The sequence below is a fragment of the Mytilus edulis genome, chromosome 3 (assembly GCF_963676685.1).
Source record: "Mytilus edulis chromosome 3, xbMytEdul2.2, whole genome shotgun sequence".
Classification (NCBI taxonomy): Eukaryota; Metazoa; Mollusca; class Bivalvia; order Mytilida; family Mytilidae; genus Mytilus; species Mytilus edulis.
This window is the reverse complement of record NC_092346.1, coordinates 5,481,498-5,498,248: the sequence shown is the minus strand read 5'-3', so window position 1 is coordinate 5,498,248 and position 16,751 is coordinate 5,481,498.

Here is a 16,751-nt window from a genome sequence, read left to right as displayed (position 1 = left end):
CCGTTTTACAGATGATATCGGATATGTTCCTCATGTCGTAACTACAATACTCTTCCTTTTTCACGAATGTGACCTACCGAATTAAGACTATTTACCGGATTTGTAATAACATAAGCAACTCGAAGGGTTCCACATGTGGAGCAGGATCTGCTTAACCTTCTGGAGCACTTGAGATCACCCCAAGTGTTTGGTGGGGTTCGTGTTGTTTATTCTTTAGTTTTCTATGTTGTGTCTTCTGTACTATTATTTGTCCGACCGAAACAGAAACACTGAAGTGCAACAAATCAAAGTGCTGGATAACACCTGTGGAAAGATTGGAAGAGTAGTTTGAATAATTTTATATTAAGGTATGGTTGGGACAAAAGAACATCAACAAAACAGAATTGCTGAAATTTGTATTAACAGCAGGTCTCTAGCAGGAATAAAAGTGCTTTTCCAGTATGAAGATAAAATGAGCTCAAATTAAATGATATGGGTCTCTTAATTCGCACAATTTTATTTAAACTGCAGTTTATATCTTATCCAAATAATGTTGCCTGTTTTGAACATGTTTAAAAATAAAAAAATAAACTAGAGGCTCTAAAGAGCCTGTGTCGCTCACCTTGGTCTATGTGCATATTAAACAAAGGACACAAATGGATTCATGACAAAATTGTATTTTGGTGATAGTGATGTGTTTGAAGTTCTTACTTTACTGAACGATTTTGCTTCTTACAATTATATCTATAATGAACTTTGCCCATTAGTAACAGAGAACTATATTTGGTAAAAATTTACATAAATTTACCAAATTAATGAAAATTGTTAAAAATTGACTATAAAGGGCAATAACTCCTTAAGGGGTCAATTGACCATTTAGGTCATGTTGACTTATTTGTAGATCTTACTTTGCTGAACATTATTGCTGTTTACAGTTTATCGCTATCTATAATAGTATTCAAGATAACCAAAAACGGCAAAATTTCTTTAAAAATTACCAATTGGAGGGCAGCAACCCAACAACCAGTTGTCCAATTCATCAGAAAAATTCAGGGCAGATAGATATTGACTTGATTAACAATTAAACTTCTTGTCAGATTTGCTCTAGATGCTTTGGTTTCATAGTTATAAGCCAAAAACTGCATTTTACCCCTATGTTCTATTTTTAGCCGTGGCGGCCATCTTGGTTGAATGGCCAGGTCATCGGACACATTTTTCAAACTAGATACCCCAAAGATGATTGTGGCCTAGTAGTTTCAGTGGAGATTTTGTAAAAGATTACTTAGATTTATGAAAAATGGTTAAAGATTGACTATAAAGGGCAATAACTCCTAAAGGGGTCAACTGACCATTTTGGTCATGTTGACTTATTTGTAGATCTTCCTTTGCTGAACATTATTGCTGTTTACAATTCATCTATATCTATAATAATATTCAAGATAATAACCCAAAACAGCAAAATTTCCTCAAAATTACCAATTCAGGGGCAGCAACCCAACCGATTGACCGATTCATCTGAAAATTTCAGGGCAGATAGATCTTGACCTGATAAACATTTTTATCCCATGTCAGATTTCCTCAAAATGCTTTGGTTTTTGAGTTATAAGCCAAAAACTGCATTTTACCCCTATGTTCTATTTTTAGCGGTGGCGGCCATCTTGGTTGGTTGACCAGGTCACGCCACACATTTTTTAAACTAGATACCCCAAAGATGATTGTGGCCAAGTTTGGATTAATTTGGCCCAGTAGTTTCAGAGGAGAAGATTTTTGTAAAAGATTACTTTAATTTACGAAAAATGGTTAAAAATTGACTATAAAGGGCAATAACTCCTAAACGGGTCAACTGACCATTTTGGTCATGTTGACTTATTTGTAGATCTTACTTTGCTGAACATTATTGCTGTTTACAGTTTATCTCTATCTATAATAATATTCAAGATAATAACCAAAAACAGCAAAATTTCCTCAAAATTACCAATTCAGGGGCAGCAACCCAACAACCGATTGACCGATTCATCTGAAAATTTCAGGGCAGATAGATCTTGACCTGATAAACATTTTTATCCCTCGTCAGATTTCCTCAAAATGCTTTGGTTTTTGAGTTATAAGCCAAAAACTGCATTTTACCCCTATGTTCTATTTTTAGCCGTGGCGGCCATCTTGGTTGGTTGACCAGGTCACGCCACACATTTTTTAAACTAGATACCCCAAAGATGAGTGTGGCCAAGTTTGGATTAATTTGGCCCAGTAGTTTCAGAGGAGAAGATTTTTGTAAAAGATTACTTTAATTAACGAAAAATGGTTAAAAATTGACTATAAAGGGCAATAACTCCTAAACGGGTCAACTGACCATTTTGGTCATGTTGACTTATTTGTAGATCTTACTTTGCTGAACATTATTGCTGTTTACAGTTTATCTCTATCTATAATAATATTCAAGATAATAACCAAAAACAGCAAAATTTCCTCAAAATTACCAATTCAGGGGCAGCAACCCAACAACCGATTGACCGATTCATCTGAAAATTTCAGGGGAGATAGATCTTGACCTGATAAACATTTTTACCCCATGTCAGATTTGCTCTAAATGCTTTGGTTTTTGAGTTATAAGCCAAAAACTGCATTTTACCCCTATGTTCTATTTTTAGCCGTGGCGGCCATCTTGGTCGGTTGACCGGGTCACGCCACACATTTTTTAAACTAGATACCCCAATGATGATTGTGGCCAAGTTTGGTTTGATTTGGCCCAGTAGTTTCAGAGGAGAAGATTTTTGTAAAAGTTAACGACGACGGACGACGGACGACGACGGACGACGGACGACGACGGACGACGACGACGGACGCCGGACGCCAAGTGATGAGAAAAGCTCACTTGGCCCTTCGGGCCAGGTGAGCTAAAAATTGCAAATCAAAAATTCTTCTAGTAAATGTTACCAATTCCTTGTAAGACATAAGTTCTAGACCAACAGCTAAGAACTTTAAAGTGTCAACAAAAATAATCTAAAAATGTTGTTGAGGGCTTTTTTTTTGTTGAAACATAGGTTTTATTTATGACATTGAAGATTAAAAGTTGTAGAGTGCCTTTTGATCAATTTGATCAAGTATCTTGTCTTAGGGAGGGATAAATCATACTTTGTAAAGAATCACTCGGATTCAAACAAAAAATTCTCTGAAACCGATATTATCAAGATGCTTGATTTCTTGATTGACAACATATTTGTAACGTTCGGAGGACGTGTTTTTCAACAAACTGTCGGCATTCCAATGGGAACAGATTGTGCCCCTCTACTTGCCGACTTGTTTTTTTATTATTATGAGGCTGACTTCATGCAGGAACTTCTTAGGAAGAAAGATAAGAAGTTACCAATATCCTTTAACTCTACTTTCCGCTATATAGATGGCGTTCTTTCACTAAACAATTCAAAATTTGGTGACTATGTGGAACGCATATATCCCATCGAATTGGAGATAAAGGATACTACAAATACAGTTAAGTCGGCTTCATATCTTGACTTACATCTAGAAATTGACAATGAGGGTCGGTTGAAAACAAAACTTTACGACAAAAGAGATGATTTCAGCTTTCCAATTGTGAACTTTCCATTTCTAAGTAGCAACATTCCAGCAGCACCTGCATACGGGGTATATATCTCCCAATTGATGCGATATTCCCGTGCTTGCATTTCCTATCATGATTTTCTTGATAGAGGGTTACTGCTCACAAGGAAGCTATTAAACCAAGAGTTCCAAATGATGAAGTTGAAATCATCCGTTCGTAAATTTTACGGACGCCATCACGAGTTGGTTGACCGTTATGGAATAACCGTTTCACAAATGATATCGGATGTGTTCCTTACGTCGTAACTACAATCCCCTTCCCTTTCATGAATGTGACCTACCGAATTAGACTATTTACCGGATTTGTAATCACATAAGGTAGCAATACACAGTTAGGAGTTTAGTTTCGCATTATGGCCCCTGTGGATTTTTCAAATAGGAAAGTTATTGTGAAATAAAATTCATTTTTAGACAGATGAGTGTTAATTTAGCCTTCAAAGGTAGTTTATAAGAGCATCAAGATTATTTTTTACATGTTTTATGGGCTGTTTTCTGTTTGACAGTCCGTATTTTCATAGCTAGACCGGCCATCGGTCCAGAAATTAATGTACTGTTTACAAACACTCTTTTTCTACACGAAGTTTTTGACGCAATTTTACAAAAAAATGAGATGAAAGACATATGATTTTCATTGGATTTGCTGAATGATATATGTACACAGTTTCAGAAAAGGTATTACTTCAAGCAATTGAAATTCTACTTTTAGTCAAATTTTGGGGAAATATGTGACATCTTTCCCCCCCTTTTTGCAATATTTTATAACAAATAAATGCAGATTGTTGCCATGGATACACCAAAAAGAAATTATATTTTACCATTTTATATACTGGAAATAAAATCTATGAAAGATTCTGATTACATACATATGCCCATATATGACACAAACAGTAAGCTTGATATTGCAAGAAAGCAATGAAAAGGGAATGGTAAAATTCATAAGGGCTAATTTTATTATTTTTTCCTAACTGTTTATTGCTACCTTATGGCATACTTACCAAGCTCAGAATTGTATAATTTAAGACTTTTCATGCCACAAATCTATTGATATTTAGATTCAAAATCAACTTCTGAGTAAATTAAGTGTTTAACAATGACAATGTGTGTCAATTTTATTGTTTACAGTCCTTAGCAACCAAAATTAGACATTTTGACACTAGGCTTTTATTTGTACTCTTTCGGCTTAACGCTTGCTTCTGATGGATTGGGCTGCATGTAGTAGCACAAGTATTGAACGCGTTGGTTTTTTTCTTGCGAATATATCATATTATTGTTTTTATCAAGATTTCATGTTACATTTTGGCATATATTAGATGTATAGTTAAATCAGATGTAAGAAATTGATCCCCATCACCAAGTTTTTAATCAAGTCTTTGGTATGCAATAAGCATAAAGATTAACATTTTTATGATTAAAATTGCTCAATTTTGTACAATGGTGCATCATCAGAGATCTTATTATGATATTCAACATTAAAAAACTGCCAAAAGAGGTACAATTTTTAAGATTTGGCTAAACATTGAGGTAGAGACAAGATTTTACACTTTGACTTGGCACCTTTCTTAAAATCAGTTTTTGTCGCGTTTCAGTGTCAACTGCTAACCTTCATAAAATATTCATTACTCAACCAATTTTCAAAAATAAAAGGCCAATTTACTCGTTTTAGCTAGCAGAACTCAGAAAATAAGTTAAAAGGGAGATTTTGAAAAAAATATTTACTATTAAAAGGTAGCAATACACAGTTAGGAGTTTAGTTTCGCATTATGGCCCCTGTGGATTTTTCAAATAGGAAAGTTATTGTGAAATAAAATTCATTTTTAGACAGATGAGTGTTAATTTAGCCTTCAAAGGTAGTTTATAAGAGCATCAAGATTATTTTTTACATGTTTTATGGGCTGTTTTCTGTTTGACAGTCCGTATTTTCATAGCTAGACCGGCCATCGGTCCAGAAATTAATGTACTGTTTACAAACACTCTTTTTCTACACGAAGTTTTTGACGCAATTTTACAAAAAAATGAGATGAAAGACATATGATTTTCATTGGATTTGCTGAATGATATATGTACACAGTTTCAGAAAAGGTATTACTTCAAGCAATTGAAATTCTACTTTTAGTCAAATTTTGGGGAAATATGTGACATCTTTCCCCCCCTTTTTGCAATATTTTATAACAAATAAATGCAGATTGTTGCCATGGATACACCAAAAAGAAATTATATTTTACCATTTTATATACTGGAAATAAAATCTATGAAAGATTCTGATTACATACATATGCCCATATATGACACAAACAGTAAGCTTGATATTGCAAGAAAGCAATGAAAAGGGAATGGTAAAATTCATAAGGGCTAATTTTATTATTTTTTCCTAACTGTTTATTGCTACCTTATGGCATACTTACCAAGCTCAGAATTGTATAATTTAAGACTTTTCATGCCACAAATCTATTGATATTTAGATTCAAAATCAACTTCTGAGTAAATTAAGTGTTTAACAATGACAATGTGTGTCAATTTTATTGTTTACAGTCCTTAGCAACCAAAATTAGACATTTTGACACTAGGCTTTTATTTGTACTCTTTCGGCTTAACGCTTGCTTCTGATGGATTGGGCTGCATGTAGTAGCACAAGTATTGAACGCGTTGGTTTTTTTCTTGCGAATATATCATATTATTGTTTTTATCAAGATTTCATGTTACATTTTGGCATATATTAGATGTATAGTTAAATCAGATGTAAGAAATTGATCCCCATCACCAAGTTTTTAATCAAGTCTTTGGTATGCAATAAGCATAAAGATTAACATTTTTATGATTAAAATTGCTCAATTTTGTACAATGGTGCATCATCAGAGATCTTATTATGATATTCAACATTAAAAAACTGCCAAAAGAGGTACAATTTTTAAGATTTGGCTAAACATTGAGGTAGAGACAAGATTTTACACTTTGACTTGGCACCTTTCTTAAAATCAGTTTTTGTCGCGTTTCAGTGTCAACTGCTAACCTTCATAAAATATTCATTACTCAACCAATTTTCAAAAATAAAAGGCCAATTTACTCGTTTTAGCTAGCAGAACTCAGAAAATAAGTTAAAAGGGAGATTTTGAAAAAAATATTTACTATTAAAAGGTAGCAATACACAGTTAGGAGTTTAGTTTCGCATTATGGCCCCTGTGGATTTTTCAAATAGGAAAGTTATTGTGAAATAAAATTCATTTTTAGACAGATGAGTGTTAATTTAGCCTTCAAAGGTAGTTTATAAGAGCATCAAGATTATTTTTTACATGTTTTATGGGCTGTTTTCTGTTTGACAGTCCGTATTTTCATAGCTAGACCGGCCATCGGTCCAGAAATTAATGTACTGTTTACAAACACTCTTTTTCTACACGAAGTTTTTGACGCAATTTTACAAAAAAATGAGATGAAAGACATATGATTTTCATTGGATTTGCTGAATGATATATGTACACAGTTTCAGAAAAGGTATTACTTCAAGCAATTGAAATTCTACTTTTAGTCAAATTTTGGGGAAATATGTGACATCTTTCCCCCCCTTTTTGCAATATTTTATAACAAATAAATGCAGATTGTTGCCATGGATACACCAAAAAGAAATTATATTTTACCATTTTATATACTGGAAATAAAATCTATGAAAGATTCTGATTACATACATATGCCCATATATGACACAAACAGTAAGCTTGATATTGCAAGAAAGCAATGAAAAGGGAATGGTAAAATTCATAAGGGCTAATTTTATTATTTTTTCCTAACTGTTTATTGCTACCTTATGGCATACTTACCAAGCTCAGAATTGTATAATTTAAGACTTTTCATGCCACAAATCTATTGATATTTAGATTCAAAATCAACTTCTGAGTAAATTAAGTGTTTAACAATGACAATGTGTGTCAATTTTATTGTTTACAGTCCTTAGCAACCAAAATTAGACATTTTGACACTAGGCTTTTATTTGTACTCTTTCGGCTTAACGCTTGCTTCTGATGGATTGGGCTGCATGTAGTAGCACAAGTATTGAACGCGTTGGTTTTTTTCTTGCGAATATATCATATTATTGTTTTTATCAAGATTTCATGTTACATTTTGGCATATATTAGATGTATAGTTAAATCAGATGTAAGAAATTGATCCCCATCACCAAGTTTTTAATCAAGTCTTTGGTATGCAATAAGCATAAAGATTAACATTTTTATGATTAAAATTGCTCAATTTTGTACAATGGTGCATCATCAGAGATCTTATTATGATATTCAACATTAAAAAACTGCCAAAAGAGGTACAATTTTTAAGATTTGGCTAAACATTGAGGTAGAGACAAGATTTTACACTTTGACTTGGCACCTTTCTTAAAATCAGTTTTTGTCGCGTTTCAGTGTCAACTGCTAACCTTCATAAAATATTCATTACTCAACCAATTTTCAAAAATAAAAGGCCAATTTACTCGTTTTAGCTAGCAGAACTCAGAAAATAAGTTAAAAGGGAGATTTTGAAAAAAATATTTACTATTAAAAGGTAGCAATACACAGTTAGGAGTTTAGTTTCGCATTATGGCCCCTGTGGATTTTTCAAATAGGAAAGTTATTGTGAAATAAAATTCATTTTTAGACAGATGAGTGTTAATTTAGCCTTCAAAGGTAGTTTATAAGAGCATCAAGATTATTTTTTACATGTTTTATGGGCTGTTTTCTGTTTGACAGTCCGTATTTTCATAGCTAGACCGGCCATCGGTCCAGAAATTAATGTACTGTTTACAAACACTCTTTTTCTACACGAAGTTTTTGACGCAATTTTACAAAAAAATGAGATGAAAGACATATGATTTTCATTGGATTTGCTGAATGATATATGTACACAGTTTCAGAAAAGGTATTACTTCAAGCAATTGAAATTCTACTTTTAGTCAAATTTTGGGGAAATATGTGACATCTTTCCCCCCCTTTTTGCAATATTTTATAACAAATAAATGCAGATTGTTGCCATGGATACACCAAAAAGAAATTATATTTTACCATTTTATATACTGGAAATAAAATCTATGAAAGATTCTGATTACATACATATGCCCATATATGACACAAACAGTAAGCTTGATATTGCAAGAAAGCAATGAAAAGGGAATGGTAAAATTCATAAGGGCTAATTTTATTATTTTTTCCTAACTGTTTATTGCTACCTTATGGCATACTTACCAAGCTCAGAATTGTATAATTTAAGACTTTTCATGCCACAAATCTATTGATATTTAGATTCAAAATCAACTTCTGAGTAAATTAAGTGTTTAACAATGACAATGTGTGTCAATTTTATTGTTTACAGTCCTTAGCAACCAAAATTAGACATTTTGACACTAGGCTTTTATTTGTACTCTTTCGGCTTAACGCTTGCTTCTGATGGATTGGGCTGCATGTAGTAGCACAAGTATTGAACGCGTTGGTTTTTTTCTTGCGAATATATCATATTATTGTTTTTATCAAGATTTCATGTTACATTTTGGCATATATTAGATGTATAGTTAAATCAGATGTAAGAAATTGATCCCCATCACCAAGTTTTTAATCAAGTCTTTGGTATGCAATAAGCATAAAGATTAACATTTTTATGATTAAAATTGCTCAATTTTGTACAATGGTGCATCATCAGAGATCTTATTATGATATTCAACATTAAAAAACTGCCAAAAGAGGTACAATTTTTAAGATTTGGCTAAACATTGAGGTAGAGACAAGATTTTACACTTTGACTTGGCACCTTTCTTAAAATCAGTTTTTGTCGCGTTTCAGTGTCAACTGCTAACCTTCATAAAATATTCATTACTCAACCAATTTTCAAAAATAAAAGGCCAATTTACTCGTTTTAGCTAGCAGAACTCAGAAAATAAGTTAAAAGGGAGATTTTGAAAAAAATATTTACTATTAAAAGGTAGCAATACACAGTTAGGAGTTTAGTTTCGCATTATGGCCCCTGTGGATTTTTCAAATAGGAAAGTTATTGTGAAATAAAATTCATTTTTAGACAGATGAGTGTTAATTTAGCCTTCAAAGGTAGTTTATAAGAGCATCAAGATTATTTTTTACATGTTTTATGGGCTGTTTTCTGTTTGACAGTCCGTATTTTCATAGCTAGACCGGCCATCGGTCCAGAAATTAATGTACTGTTTACAAACACTCTTTTTCTACACGAAGTTTTTGACGCAATTTTACAAAAAAATGAGATGAAAGACATATGATTTTCATTGGATTTGCTGAATGATATATGTACACAGTTTCAGAAAAGGTATTACTTCAAGCAATTGAAATTCTACTTTTAGTCAAATTTTGGGGAAATATGTGACATCTTTCCCCCCCTTTTTGCAATATTTTATAACAAATAAATGCAGATTGTTGCCATGGATACACCAAAAAGAAATTATATTTTACCATTTTATATACTGGAAATAAAATCTATGAAAGATTCTGATTACATACATATGCCCATATATGACACAAACAGTAAGCTTGATATTGCAAGAAAGCAATGAAAAGGGAATGGTAAAATTCATAAGGGCTAATTTTATTATTTTTTCCTAACTGTTTATTGCTACCTTATGGCATACTTACCAAGCTCAGAATTGTATAATTTAAGACTTTTCATGCCACAAATCTATTGATATTTAGATTCAAAATCAACTTCTGAGTAAATTAAGTGTTTAACAATGACAATGTGTGTCAATTTTATTGTTTACAGTCCTTAGCAACCAAAATTAGACATTTTGACACTAGGCTTTTATTTGTACTCTTTCGGCTTAACGCTTGCTTCTGATGGATTGGGCTGCATGTAGTAGCACAAGTATTGAACGCGTTGGTTTTTTTCTTGCGAATATATCATATTATTGTTTTTATCAAGATTTCATGTTACATTTTGGCATATATTAGATGTATAGTTAAATCAGATGTAAGAAATTGATCCCCATCACCAAGTTTTTAATCAAGTCTTTGGTATGCAATAAGCATAAAGATTAACATTTTTATGATTAAAATTGCTCAATTTTGTACAATGGTGCATCATCAGAGATCTTATTATGATATTCAACATTAAAAAACTGCCAAAAGAGGTACAATTTTTAAGATTTGGCTAAACATTGAGGTAGAGACAAGATTTTACACTTTGACTTGGCACCTTTCTTAAAATCAGTTTTTGTCGCGTTTCAGTGTCAACTGCTAACCTTCATAAAATATTCATTACTCAACCAATTTTCAAAAATAAAAGGCCAATTTACTCGTTTTAGCTAGCAGAACTCAGAAAATAAGTTAAAAGGGAGATTTTGAAAAAAATATTTACTATTAAAAGGTAGCAATACACAGTTAGGAGTTTAGTTTCGCATTATGGCCCCTGTGGATTTTTCAAATAGGAAAGTTATTGTGAAATAAAATTCATTTTTAGACAGATGAGTGTTAATTTAGCCTTCAAAGGTAGTTTATAAGAGCATCAAGATTATTTTTTACATGTTTTATGGGCTGTTTTCTGTTTGACAGTCCGTATTTTCATAGCTAGACCGGCCATCGGTCCAGAAATTAATGTACTGTTTACAAACACTCTTTTTCTACACGAAGTTTTTGACGCAATTTTACAAAAAAATGAGATGAAAGACATATGATTTTCATTGGATTTGCTGAATGATATATGTACACAGTTTCAGAAAAGGTATTACTTCAAGCAATTGAAATTCTACTTTTAGTCAAATTTTGGGGAAATATGTGACATCTTTCCCCCCCTTTTTGCAATATTTTATAACAAATAAATGCAGATTGTTGCCATGGATACACCAAAAAGAAATTATATTTTACCATTTTATATACTGGAAATAAAATCTATGAAAGATTCTGATTACATACATATGCCCATATATGACACAAACAGTAAGCTTGATATTGCAAGAAAGCAATGAAAAGGGAATGGTAAAATTCATAAGGGCTAATTTTATTATTTTTTCCTAACTGTTTATTGCTACCTTATGGCATACTTACCAAGCTCAGAATTGTATAATTTAAGACTTTTCATGCCACAAATCTATTGATATTTAGATTCAAAATCAACTTCTGAGTAAATTAAGTGTTTAACAATGACAATGTGTGTCAATTTTATTGTTTACAGTCCTTAGCAACCAAAATTAGACATTTTGACACTAGGCTTTTATTTGTACTCTTTCGGCTTAACGCTTGCTTCTGATGGATTGGGCTGCATGTAGTAGCACAAGTATTGAACGCGTTGGTTTTTTTCTTGCGAATATATCATATTATTGTTTTTATCAAGATTTCATGTTACATTTTGGCATATATTAGATGTATAGTTAAATCAGATGTAAGAAATTGATCCCCATCACCAAGTTTTTAATCAAGTCTTTGGTATGCAATAAGCATAAAGATTAACATTTTTATGATTAAAATTGCTCAATTTTGTACAATGGTGCATCATCAGAGATCTTATTATGATATTCAACATTAAAAAACTGCCAAAAGAGGTACAATTTTTAAGATTTGGCTAAACATTGAGGTAGAGACAAGATTTTACACTTTGACTTGGCACCTTTCTTAAAATCAGTTTTTGTCGCGTTTCAGTGTCAACTGCTAACCTTCATAAAATATTCATTACTCAACCAATTTTCAAAAATAAAAGGCCAATTTACTCGTTTTAGCTAGCAGAACTCAGAAAATAAGTTAAAAGGGAGATTTTGAAAAAAATATTTACTATTAAAAGGTAGCAATACACAGTTAGGAGTTTAGTTTCGCATTATGGCCCCTGTGGATTTTTCAAATAGGAAAGTTATTGTGAAATAAAATTCATTTTTAGACAGATGAGTGTTAATTTAGCCTTCAAAGGTAGTTTATAAGAGCATCAAGATTATTTTTTACATGTTTTATGGGCTGTTTTCTGTTTGACAGTCCGTATTTTCATAGCTAGACCGGCCATCGGTCCAGAAATTAATGTACTGTTTACAAACACTCTTTTTCTACACGAAGTTTTTGACGCAATTTTACAAAAAAATGAGATGAAAGACATATGATTTTCATTGGATTTGCTGAATGATATATGTACACAGTTTCAGAAAAGGTATTACTTCAAGCAATTGAAATTCTACTTTTAGTCAAATTTTGGGGAAATATGTGACATCTTTCCCCCCCTTTTTGCAATATTTTATAACAAATAAATGCAGATTGTTGCCATGGATACACCAAAAAGAAATTATATTTTACCATTTTATATACTGGAAATAAAATCTATGAAAGATTCTGATTACATACATATGCCCATATATGACACAAACAGTAAGCTTGATATTGCAAGAAAGCAATGAAAAGGGAATGGTAAAATTCATAAGGGCTAATTTTATTATTTTTTCCTAACTGTTTATTGCTACCTTATGGCATACTTACCAAGCTCAGAATTGTATAATTTAAGACTTTTCATGCCACAAATCTATTGATATTTAGATTCAAAATCAACTTCTGAGTAAATTAAGTGTTTAACAATGACAATGTGTGTCAATTTTATTGTTTACAGTCCTTAGCAACCAAAATTAGACATTTTGACACTAGGCTTTTATTTGTACTCTTTCGGCTTAACGCTTGCTTCTGATGGATTGGGCTGCATGTAGTAGCACAAGTATTGAACGCGTTGGTTTTTTTCTTGCGAATATATCATATTATTGTTTTTATCAAGATTTCATGTTACATTTTGGCATATATTAGATGTATAGTTAAATCAGATGTAAGAAATTGATCCCCATCACCAAGTTTTTAATCAAGTCTTTGGTATGCAATAAGCATAAAGATTAACATTTTTATGATTAAAATTGCTCAATTTTGTACAATGGTGCATCATCAGAGATCTTATTATGATATTCAACATTAAAAAACTGCCAAAAGAGGTACAATTTTTAAGATTTGGCTAAACATTGAGGTAGAGACAAGATTTTACACTTTGACTTGGCACCTTTCTTAAAATCAGTTTTTGTCGCGTTTCAGTGTCAACTGCTAACCTTCATAAAATATTCATTACTCAACCAATTTTCAAAAATAAAAGGCCAATTTACTCGTTTTAGCTAGCAGAACTCAGAAAATAAGTTAAAAGGGAGATTTTGAAAAAAATATTTACTATTAAAAGGTAGCAATACACAGTTAGGAGTTTAGTTTCGCATTATGGCCCCTGTGGATTTTTCAAATAGGAAAGTTATTGTGAAATAAAATTCATTTTTAGACAGATGAGTGTTAATTTAGCCTTCAAAGGTAGTTTATAAGAGCATCAAGATTATTTTTTACATGTTTTATGGGCTGTTTTCTGTTTGACAGTCCGTATTTTCATAGCTAGACCGGCCATTGGTCCAGAAATTAATGTACTGTTTACAAACACTCTTTTTCTACACGAAGTTTTTGACGCAATTTTACAAAAAAATGAGATGAAAGACATATGATTTTCATTGGATTTGCTGAATGATATATGTACACAGTTTCAGAAAAGGTATTACTTCAAGCAATTGAAATTCTACTTTTAGTCAAATTTTGGGGAAATATGTGACATCTTTCCCCCCCTTTTTGCAATATTTTATAACAAATAAATGCAGATTGTTGCCATGGATACACCAAAAAGAAATTATATTTTACCATTTTATATACTGGAAATAAAATCTATGAAAGATTCTGATTACATACATATGCCCATATATGACACAAACAGTAAGCTTGATATTGCAAGAAAGCAATGAAAAGGGAATGGTAAAATTCATAAGGGCTAATTTTATTATTTTTTCCTAACTGTTTATTGCTACCTTATGGCATACTTACCAAGCTCAGAATTGTATAATTTAAGACTTTTCATGCCACAAATCTATTGATATTTAGATTCAAAATCAACTTCTGAGTAAATTAAGTGTTTAACAATGACAATGTGTGTCAATTTTATTGTTTACAGTCCTTAGCAACCAAAATTAGACATTTTGACACTAGGCTTTTATTTGTACTCTTTCGGCTTAACGCTTGCTTCTGATGGATTGGGCTGCATGTAGTAGCACAAGTATTGAACGCGTTGGTTTTTTTCTTGCGAATATATCATATTATTGTTTTTATCAAGATTTCATGTTACATTTTGGCATATATTAGATGTATAGTTAAATCAGATGTAAGAAATTGATCCCCATCACCAAGTTTTTAATCAAGTCTTTGGTATGCAATAAGCATAAAGATTAACATTTTTATGATTAAAATTGCTCAATTTTGTACAATGGTGCATCATCAGAGATCTTATTATGATATTCAACATTAAAAAACTGCCAAAAGAGGTACAATTTTTAAGATTTGGCTAAACATTGAGGTAGAGACAAGATTTTACACTTTGACTTGGCACCTTTCTTAAAATCAGTTTTTGTCGCGTTTCAGTGTCAACTGCTAACCTTCATAAAATATTCATTACTCAACCAATTTTCAAAAATAAAAGGCCAATTTACTCGTTTTAGCTAGCAGAACTCAGAAAATAAGTTAAAAGGGAGATTTTGAAAAAAATATTTACTATTAAAAGGTAGCAATACACAGTTAGGAGTTTAGTTTCGCATTATGGCCCCTGTGGATTTTTCAAATAGGAAAGTTATTGTGAAATAAAATTCATTTTTAGACAGATGAGTGTTAATTTAGCCTTCAAAGGTAGTTTATAAGAGCATCAAGATTATTTTTTACATGTTTTATGGGCTGTTTTCTGTTTGACAGTCCGTATTTTCATAGCTAGACCGGCCATTGGTCCAGAAATTAATGTACTGTTTACAAACACTCTTTTTCTACACGAAGTTTTTGACGCAATTTTACAAAAAAATGAGATGAAAGACATATGATTTTCATTGGATTTGCTGAATGATATATGTACACAGTTTCAGAAAAGGTATTACTTCAAGCAATTGAAATTCTACTTTTAGTCAAATTTTGGGGAAATATGTGACATCTTTCCCCCCCTTTTTGCAATATTTTATAACAAATAAATGCAGATTGTTGCCATGGATACACCAAAAAGAAATTATATTTTACCATTTTATATACTGGAAATAAAATCTATGAAAGATTCTGATTACATACATATGCCCATATATGACACAAACAGTAAGCTTGATATTGCAAGAAAGCAATGAAAAGGGAATGGTAAAATTCATAAGGGCTAATTTTATTATTTTTTCCTAACTGTTTATTGCTACCTTATGGCATACTTACCAAGCTCAGAATTGTATAATTTAAGACTTTTCATGCCACAAATCTATTGATATTTAGATTCAAAATCAACTTCTGAGTAAATTAAGTGTTTAACAATGACAATGTGTGTCAATTTTATTGTTTACAGTCCTTAGCAACCAAAATTAGACATTTTGACACTAGGCTTTTATTTGTACTCTTTCGGCTTAACGCTTGCTTCTGATGGATTGGGCTGCATGTAGTAGCACAAGTATTGAACGCGTTGGTTTTTTTCTTGCGAATATATCATATTATTGTTTTTATCAAGATTTCATGTTACATTTTGGCATATATTAGATGTATAGTTAAATCAGATGTAAGAAATTGATCCCCATCACCAAGTTTTTAATCAAGTCTTTGGTATGCAATAAGCATAAAGATTAACATTTTTATGATTAAAATTGCTCAATTTTGTACAATGGTGCATCATCAGAGATCTTATTATGATATTCAACATTAAAAAACTGCCAAAAGAGGTACAATTTTTAAGATTTGGCTAAACATTGAGGTAGAGACAAGATTTTACACTTTGACTTGGCACCTTTCTTAAAATCAGTTTTTGTCGCGTTTCAGTGTCAACTGCTAACCTTCATAAAATATTCATTACTCAACCAATTTTCAAAAATAAAAGGCCAATTTACTCGTTTTAGCTAGCAGAACTCAGAAAATAAGTTAAAAGGGAGATTTTGAAAAAATATTTACTATTAAAAGGTAGCAATACACAGTTAGGAGTTTAGTTTCGCATTATGGCCCCTGTGGATTTTTCAAATAGGAAAGTTATTGTGAAATAAAATTCATTTTTAGACAGATGAGTGTTAATTTAGCCTTCAAAGGTAGTTTATAAGAGCATCAAGATTATTTTTTACATGTTTTATGGGCTGTTTT